Source organism: Neophocaena asiaeorientalis, unplaced genomic scaffold (genome assembly GCF_003031525.2).
Source record: "Neophocaena asiaeorientalis asiaeorientalis breed wild unplaced genomic scaffold, Neophocaena_asiaeorientalis_V1.1 scaffold308, whole genome shotgun sequence".
Classification (NCBI taxonomy): Eukaryota; Metazoa; Chordata; class Mammalia; order Artiodactyla; family Phocoenidae; genus Neophocaena; species Neophocaena asiaeorientalis.
This window is the reverse complement of record NW_020172768.1, coordinates 5,169,240-5,178,145: the sequence shown is the minus strand read 5'-3', so window position 1 is coordinate 5,178,145 and position 8,906 is coordinate 5,169,240. Positions and strand designations below refer to the sequence as shown.

The 8,906-nt window shown below is 51.8% G+C and overlaps 1 protein-coding gene across 1 annotated transcript in view; it reads right to left on the bottom strand.

Moving 5' to 3' along the window:
- The window catches only part of KCNJ5 (potassium inwardly rectifying channel subfamily J member 5), a 24,826-nt gene extending 16,654 nt beyond the window's left edge, over positions 1-8,172 (bottom strand). Inside the window, exon 1 of the mRNA XM_024740799.1 lies at positions 7,951-8,172. The gene's annotated coding sequence lies outside the window, so the exon portion shown is untranslated. The remainder of the gene's footprint in view (positions 1-7,950) is intronic.
- Positions 8,173-8,906: the final 734 nt, after the last annotated feature.

The window sequence follows — 8,906 nt, the reverse complement described above, 5'->3', positions numbered from 1 at the left end:
TTCAGGGGATGAGTGTCCTGTGTTGCCTGCGACTGCTCAGAATGACCTTCCCTGGGGAGCTGCCACAGACTCCCTGGCCCCACCTGCTGAGGCCTCCTGGGTCTCCTTCCTGGGGCTGCCTCTGTCCCTCCCAGGGGAGCCCTTGAATCTGGTCCCTCAGCATGGGTGGGATTGTTAAGCAAAGTCAAGGTAGAGGTGTGGCTGCAGGGCTGGGTCACTCCTAGGTGAGTCACCTGTCCCTAGGTTCGCCTCAGACATGCCCTGACCAGAGCCAGCTCTTTAGGGAGCATCTATCCCATGTGTGCTGCTTCCCCCATGCCCTTTGCACTCATTTTGTTTTTGTTTTAAATATGTGTTCAATTTACTTCCTGCAGTGGGTTATGCTGACTTATTTTATTTAAATAGCCCTAGAAGTGCAATGTGTGTGTGTGTGTGTGTGTGTGTGTGGTGTTTTTCCTCTGAACCAGATGTATATTAACCTTATGTGTGTCCACTCACCTAATCTTCTCCGCAACACTACGGAGAAAGCACAATGCGTCCATTATACAGATAAGGAGACTGAGACTCAGGGAAGGTCACGTGACTGGGAAGCCGCAGGACCCGCTTGAACCGACACTGGGCTGACCACAGGGTCCACGCTCTCCTGCTCTGCCACTCGACGTCCATCCAAGTCCGGAGCACTAGACAGAATGCAGTCTTGATCCTGAATTATAATCCCAACTCTCCTGACCACGTACCTTGCCCTGAACCACACACCATTCCATAGATCCCTACCCTGGGTCTCTTTCCTGTATGAGAAATGGAAATATCCACAGGAATCGTAGTGTCAGTGAAATACCTGCTACTTTATCAGGAAAATTTTACTCCACCAGATACCAGTACAAGGCACTCGGCCCCCTAATCCGAATTGTTACTGGATAAGGGCAGGTATAAGGTATGAAATGATAGCAGTGTTATTACTATATGGAATTATTATGGAATAATAATGGTAATTGCTATCTCTGTGGGGCCCATTCATAACTCTTGGACTGGTTCATGAGAATCCTATGATTTTAGTCCCACTCTGTAGTTGGCTAGTTGTCCAAGGACACGCACATGCTGGTTAAATCGCTCCCACGACGATGACACTTGACATGGAAACACAGACTATGAGGTTTTGGGTAATAAAAAGAAAGATTTAACAATAGGTCTAGCAGGTGGCCTTGACCCCTGGCCACACAGAGAAGGGGCTGGTCAGTGCCAAAAGGGTGAACCTGAGCCCTCAGACCTCGGGCAGCCCAGGCCAGGCCACTCATTCAGACTGCATCCTCGGATGGGTCTCCACCACCATTCCAAGGAAGGAATAAAAGCTTCTGCATTATGTTTTTGGTATCTGGAGAGGAACGTGAACCTTATTTGAAGTGCTGTGGGCTAATCCTGTGCTTACTTTGTCATTAAAGACACAAGAACACGGGGAGTTTGCGATACACATACAAAGAAAAGAGAGGATTAAATGGTGTTTCACTGAAGGGTTTTTAAAGGAAGACAGAGTTCTCGTCTGAAATGAGAGCAGACAGATCTGTCATTTGCTTGTGGAGTTCAGTTCTTTGGAGGAAACACAGACAGAAAGATCATTTTGGCGGCATTTAAAAGATCTAGTTGAGTATATCTGAGTGAGTCCAAATATATTCACTAATTTTTTAAAAAATAAATTTATTTATTTATTTTTGACTGCTTTAGGTCTTCATTGTGGCGTGCAGGGTTTTTCTAGTTGAGGTGAGCGGGCGCTATTCTTCGTTGCGGTGGCTTCTCTTGTTGCGGAGCACGGGCTCTAGGTGTGCGGGCTTCAGTAGTTGTGGCACGCAGCCTCAGGAGTTGTGGCGCATGGGCTTAGTTGCTCCGCGGCATGTGGGATCTTCCTGGAACGGGGCTCAGAACCAGTGTCCCCTGCATGGGCAGGCAGATTCTTATCCACTGCGCCACCAGGGAAGTCCCTATTCACTACTTTTTAAAAGGGTGAAAATCAGGCTTAATTTGAGGTATGGACTATGGATTTGAAAGGCTTAATCACATGTACCTGTCAAGCAATTTGACGTTTTGTAAGCACCTAATTGTTGGGCAATGCATCTATGGAACTGCAGCTGTGACTGAAGCTCCCAACTCGTTTGGCTCCCATTTGCTTAAGACGGAACATTTGTTGCCCTCCTTGGCAGACTGCTGCAGGCCCTCATGGGTCCTTACATCTATTCGTCTTAATATTCAGCCATGGTTTACTGGCCGCAATCCAGATTCACCCTCCCAGCCCCCTGCAGGAGAAGTATGAAAAATCACGAATAAAAGGGCATGAAAATCAAATTAATTCATTTTACATTTTCCCCACATTCATGTCTGTCCATCCAGTACTTTTCCCTTTTAAGCCGGCCAGCTCTCTGAAAGTGAGCAGAATCGTTATAATACATTCTCTTCACTGTAACCCTGCACTGTGAGTATGTATCCTGCATTAAAGAATAAAGCAGATCAATAATTAAATCAAAACGAAAAACCACTTGTTTCCTCTCAACAGCCCCAGGGACAGATTTCCTGGGCTGGTGCCGATTTATCAATGACGATCAGAGACTATGAGATACAGTAGCGCAGAGAGACGGTAGCAAGAAAGCAAGATAATGTGAATACAAACAGACTTACATGCAAGTGAAAAGATGGTATGGTGACAAGAAGGTAAGAGAACCAGTGGGAAAGGACCAGAGACTCAGGGCGCGACAGTAATAGTATCATCCCAGATTGTATTTTAAGTGATTTATATGTCTTGACTCATTTAATCATTTCAGAAAAGATGTGACATAGGTACTGTTTCCCCTGTTTATAGATGAAGAAAGAGAGTGAGCAAACTGCCCCAAAGCTAGTGTCGTGGATCTGGACTTGAACGCAGGCTGACCGGCACTAGCGTCACACACTACATCTACGGAAAAGAAGGAAAAGGGAGCCTCCACGTGATGCAGTAAAGAGGAAGAAGACGAACATCACGGGATGCTGAGTGACCAGGAGAAGCAGTGAGAATAAGAGAAACAGGAAGCAAAGAGAACTGAGTAAAGGGCTGAGCATGAAAGACGCTTAAGGTAACACAGGATGAAAAGAAACGACACAGTGATGAGAAGTGAGTGAGGGCATCAGAACGTGAGTTGGGAGAAAGAACAGAGAAGAGAATCAGTCAAGGGGAAATAAGCCTATCTTACTTGCCCTTTGCAATGCCATTATACCCATTTTACAGAAAGTAAAATGAAGGTCTGAGGAACTAAGGGATTCGCCCAAGGTCACACAGTTCCTGGCAGATCAAAAGGAACCATGTTAAGTACAAAATGACAATGAAAGAAACCAAGGAACATCTAGAAAATGGAGACACATGCTCTGTTCATGAACGGGAAGGCTCAACACAGAAAAGATGCCGGCTCTCCCCAGGCTGATGTATAGATTTAATGCCATTCTTATCAGCCTCCCACAAGATTTTTTTGTAGATACAGAGAAGATTATTCTGAAGTTTATATGGAAAGGCAAAGGAACTAGAATAGGGAGAACAATTTTGCAAAAGAATAAGATGGAAGAAGCCAGTTTACTCAGTTTCACAACTTACTATACAGGCACAGTGATCAAGACCATGTGGTTTTTCAAGCCCCTTGGAAAGCCTTCTGTGGTTCAGTGGGACCTCCTTGGCCCCTGCATCTCTCTGGCAATGCTCCCCACCCCCCGATGCTGTGGCACGGCTGCTTCCCCCAGTCAGTCCTGGGAGAGGCTCCAGGCAGGACAGACAGGGTGTGTACATGACCCAACCTGTATCACAAGTTCCTACACAAGGTCTGGCCTGTGGTAGGAGCTCCATACACATTTTTGAAGGAACATGCGAGCGACTTTTTAAGTTCATCCAATAAAGGGCACTTTCCAAAGTGACTGAGGCAACCTGACTCGGGACTGTGTTCCCTAATGTCCAGTGGGGTCGTCTGCGATAGCCCAGGAGCGCTGGCTGTCATAGCCTTGCTAGAGAGGTGCCTTGGACCTGGGCCCCCATGGACCTGTTACCCCAGCTGGACAGCAGCTTCCTGAGGCAGGGGTGGCACCGGGTCCCTGCTGCTCTTGTGATCCCCCAGCCAGGCTCTGGGGATCAAGTTCTCAACAGCCCAGTCTTGGGGAAGGGGGGAAGCAGACTCCAAGTGCAAGACGTGGGGCACAGGTTCAGCTCTGGATGACACGCTTCCACTCTTGCCTTTTCCCCTCTTTTCCTTTATGAGCAGCAAGAAATAATACAGGATGATGGCACTAGGGTCTACCTGACTTTAAATGCTGGGAGCCTGAAACGTAAGAGAGGGCATAGTGGCAGGTGGCACACACAGCCCCAAACAACCAAGTCTCAGGAGATGAGAGTGAGAACCTAAAAGCTTGTCCTTGTCACCATTGATCTCTGACCACCACCCCCCATCCACTTCCCTTTTCAGTGTCCCCACCAGCTTCTCTGGCCACCATATGGATTGACCCTTGGTGACCCGGAAGTGCCGTTGCCACCTGTCAAACTGGTCAGGTATCCCTGACCTCTGCCCCTCAGCCTGCTCTGGTCTGGAATGATGATGGAACTTAACATGGATGCACAAGCCAGGATCTCCAGGGTCATGTGTTAAAGGTTTGGCTCTGACATTTAGCTCAACAGGGCCGTTGGCCAGTGTAGCTGCCGTCCTGGGCTCTGGGGACTAGAATAGCTCACTTATCAGAATGTCAAGGTAGGAGGCGTTAGATAAGCGGGGCTGCACTGGCAGAGGCCACCACTCGGTCCCTCAGCAGCCAGGGCTCCGGAAGGGGAAGCTGTCCCCTCTGGTTTAAAATAATTATTCCAGAGAAAGCCACTCCACAGGTCTCTTAGAGAAATACATTCAGGTGTTGTTGTTTTTTTTTTTTCAAATGTCTCCCTACAGCCCTTTGTGTTGGTTCTCCCATCCTTCTTACCTTGTCTTTAGGAAAAACAGAGCAATTCCTCCACGGCTGACCACAGTCTTACAGACAACTGACGATGGGCCCCGGCTCCCAGTGGCCCGTCTGTAGCTCAGACACAGTGGAAATTTAATCTAAAAATGGCTCCTTCCAACCACCTAATGGATTCCCGGGCCACACCCTTCTCTCCACCAGGATTGCTCAGAAAATGCAAACTTCTGCTAACGTTCTCCTAAGTGGAAAGCATAACCCTCCCTGCCCGAATGATCACGTTCCAAGGTTTTCAAAAATTAATTATTCCTGGAGCGTGTTAGGAGATCAAATCCACGGTTGCTGAATTGATTTAAACACAAAAAACAGACATAGACGCGGTTTTCAAGTACGTGAATGCACAGGACACTGCTGGTGGCTTTGACCACAGGACGCAACGAGAGCTTGGCCGTATTTGGAGCAAACAGGAGGGAGGGTGGCACCCCTGCTGTCACCTCACGCTGACGTCAGCATCCTCACGGGCCACTAGGGCACCTCTAGTGCCTCCTGGATGGGAAACCCAGGAGGGTGCCGGCAGAGAGCCCCAGGGGGATCTTGCTACGCAGCCTGTGGGGTGGGAAGGATGCTGGTGACAGGGCCACACTGATTCTGCTGGCCCACAGATAGAGGGAAGAGCTCTGCCTGTCTCAGGATGTGCCCAAAGACTCCGGGGAAGCCAAGTCGGGGAGTTCCACTGGGATCTGACCCTGGGCAGCGCGGACCCTTCTCTCCCCTCCCCTTTCACCCTTGCCTCTGCCTCCTGCCGCGCTGCTCTCTGCACGGAGTTCACCCATCTCTGCTTACTGTCGGCGGGCTACTTAAATAAGGAAGGCTGCGGGAGAGTCTGTGTCTGAGTGATCCTTCCTGTTGGAGAGCTAGACACGGAGTCTAGAATGTGGTTTGGGGAAACTGGGAGCCCCGTGCTTTCGTGGAAAGCACAGACCTTTTCTCTATGGGATGTTTCCTCTTTCAGCGATGGCCCTGGTGCTGTTCTAATAATTGATGCTGTTGTAACAATTTATTATCAATCTTGTGGTGAATGAATGGAGCCTGAGAAGTAGTAAACGCTTGATAAATGCCCCAAAATATTCCTTCCAAGGTAAAAGAATGCTTGCCTTTTTCTAGCCTTGGGTTCCAAATCTCTACTCTGTGACACTTGGTTTCAGCTTGTGTGGGTATAGGATGGTGTAGGGGGGCTGGAGGAGGTGAGGTCAGGGGAGGCTGGGAGCAATAGTGGGAAAAGCACTGGATGGGAAAAGAAAAGCAGAACCTCCTCCTCATACATAAAATGCCTTAGGTCCCACAGGAAGTGTTCATAAGTGACGATTCCCTGATATCAGTGCCCCGAAGCACCCCTACCCTGCACCCCAGCACTTCCTCTGAGGGCCATGCCTTCCTCTACCTGGAGTGAGGGCATCTCAGGCAGGATCAATAGTTGAAAATCACAGGCTGACCAGGCTTCTCATGTCGGAGCCCAGCCAAGGGCCCTTCTCTCTAACGCCCATACCAATGGCTCTGCTTGATCCTCCCACCAGATTTTAGGAAGCCCGAGGGCCTCTGTCAGCCAGCTGATGGGATTTACACCTGGGTTTTAAGGAAAGGTATAGATACAGGAGGCCAGAACACCTTTCAGGCTTGCTGTTTGACAGTGGAAACAATCCGGATTTGAAGCCAGAGGACAAGCGTTTAGAAGTTAATGGCTGCTTACTAGCGCTCAGAGCTCTCCAAGCTTCAGCCTCATCTATAACGTGGGTGGGATGAGCTCCGCGTCACAGGACTGGAGTCCAGATTACCGCACAGGAGCGTGTCCAGCTCAGTATTTGGTTCATAAATATTAGCTTCTTTTCACTGCCTCCCTCCCACATGGAGAAGTACTTTGGGAAGCAGAAAGCCCTACAATGCATGGCTTAGTGATGAAAAAGAGGTACGGTTGGGAGTCAGGCCCAGGTGAGAATCTCACTTGAAAGCTGTGGACCTCCAGCAAGTTACGTAGCCTCGCTCAGCTGCACTTTCTCACCTGTAGAACGAGGATGGTGATATCTGCTCCATTAAAAGCCTCAGAAGAGAGCAAAGTGCTTGGCATGGTTTGACCCCAAACAACCACTCATGTGCCTGGGGGGTCTGCTGGTGTTTGAAAGGACTCTCAGAGCAGGTGCTGAGCTGACCTTGTCTGACCCGATGCTTGGCACAAACCCTGGAGCTTCGGGGCCAGAGCTGGTCCAAGGAGCCGGCAGCACACAGGCCGCCCCGTGGTCCAGGGAGGAGGAGAGACCTGGTTGAGGGGAGGCACCACAGCTCTCCAGGGAGATATGTGGGTTTGGGGAGCACGGGAATAATGGTGCCATTCCCTAGTCCCTAAGCCTGTCCTTGGAGCTTTGCCCCCCCACCCTTTCTGAACAGTTTGAAAGATGTTTACAAAGAGATACGGAGGCACGCAGGAGGTGAACGGCGCGGCAGGAGGGCAGAATCAGCAAGGCCATGTTGCCAATTTGGCCAGACTTAAAAGGAAGCAAGACTAAGGTGAGGATTGATTTAAGGCTAAAAGGGCTGGTCGCCCTCCCCGGCTCTCCACACCCGCACTTGAAGGCAGAGTGGCTGCCCAGGGGAAGGATTCCCCTCCCCGCTGCCCCGGCCCAGGGGAAGGATTCCCCCTCCCCGCTGCCCCGGCCTCGCCCACCCTGATGCGGGTTTTGGTGCCACAGGATCCCAGCTCTAGAGCAGAAGAGCTACATTCACAGCCCTCTAAAGCCTAAGCTCGCAGCCCAGGGCAGCGCGCAGTCTTCGGGGAGCTCAGACTTCCTGGCTGAACTTTGGACCCATCCTAAGCCCTTCCCTGTCCCCAGGGCTCCCAAACTGGCAGGTGCCGGGGAAAAGCCAGCTGCTCGGGCAGTGGGCACCCTGAGAGCGCCCGTCCTGCCTTCCAGAACCGGTGAGCCGGGGAGAAACGGAGGAGGAAAGAAGACAACTTACTTGTTGAGATCGGAGCTTCCACGTCACACTGATGCTAACTTCTGGGGTGCCCCTCCGAGGCGGTGCGGGAGCATTCAGGGCCCGGGAGGGGATACTCCAGCCCCAGCCATCACGGCAGCCTCGGACTCTGCGGGGAGCCTCTCCCTGCGTGCGGTCCAGTGGGCAGAGGCTTCTAAGCCATTCTGTCCCTTCCCTCGCCAGCCCCTCCAGTCCCAGCCACTAGTCACTCCCTTTCTCCAGCGACAGTGGCAGGAGGCGCGCGCTCTCTCCCTCCCTCCGTCCCTCCCTCCCTCCGTCCGTCCGTCCCCTCCTCCCTACCTCCCCTCCGCCCTCTTCTCTCCCCTGGTTCTCCTCCCCTTCTGCCCCCAGAACAATGAATCTCTGTGTACTGATGTGTAATAACCGATGTAAAGGAACACGGGCGAAGCGGTGGGGAGGTGGGCCGGGGCCGGGCGGGGGTTCAGTGCGACGTGATGGGGGCGCCGTCAGTTCAGAATGAATCCGAGGGGGAAGGCGGAGAGACACCCCGGGGGAGGGGGCCGGCGGCTCTGCGCTCCCTTCCCCGCGGGCCTCGCCCCCTCCGTCCCTCCCCCAGGTTCCCGCCACCTCCCTGCCACACCTGCTGCTGGTGCCGGGGCTGCTTCTGGTCGTGCAGGTGCCAAGGACAGAGATCCGTGTGCGCGCGCGCATGTGCGCGTGTGTGAGCGTGTGCACGCGTGTCTAGTGGGTGCGGTGCCGCAGACCGAAAGAAGGAAGAAACTAGGCGAGCAGAAATCTTGGATCAGAGCCTTGCTCATTCACTCCGCCGTGCGTTGATGGGGCGGTTGGCGAAATTTAGTTGCGCTTCTTAGATGGAACCCAGCAGGTGAGAGGCTTTCCTCGGGAAGTTGGAGGGGCCACAGTCTTGGCACTGCATCCCCAGCCCCACGGACCTTGCTCCCATGGGTGGAGTGAGG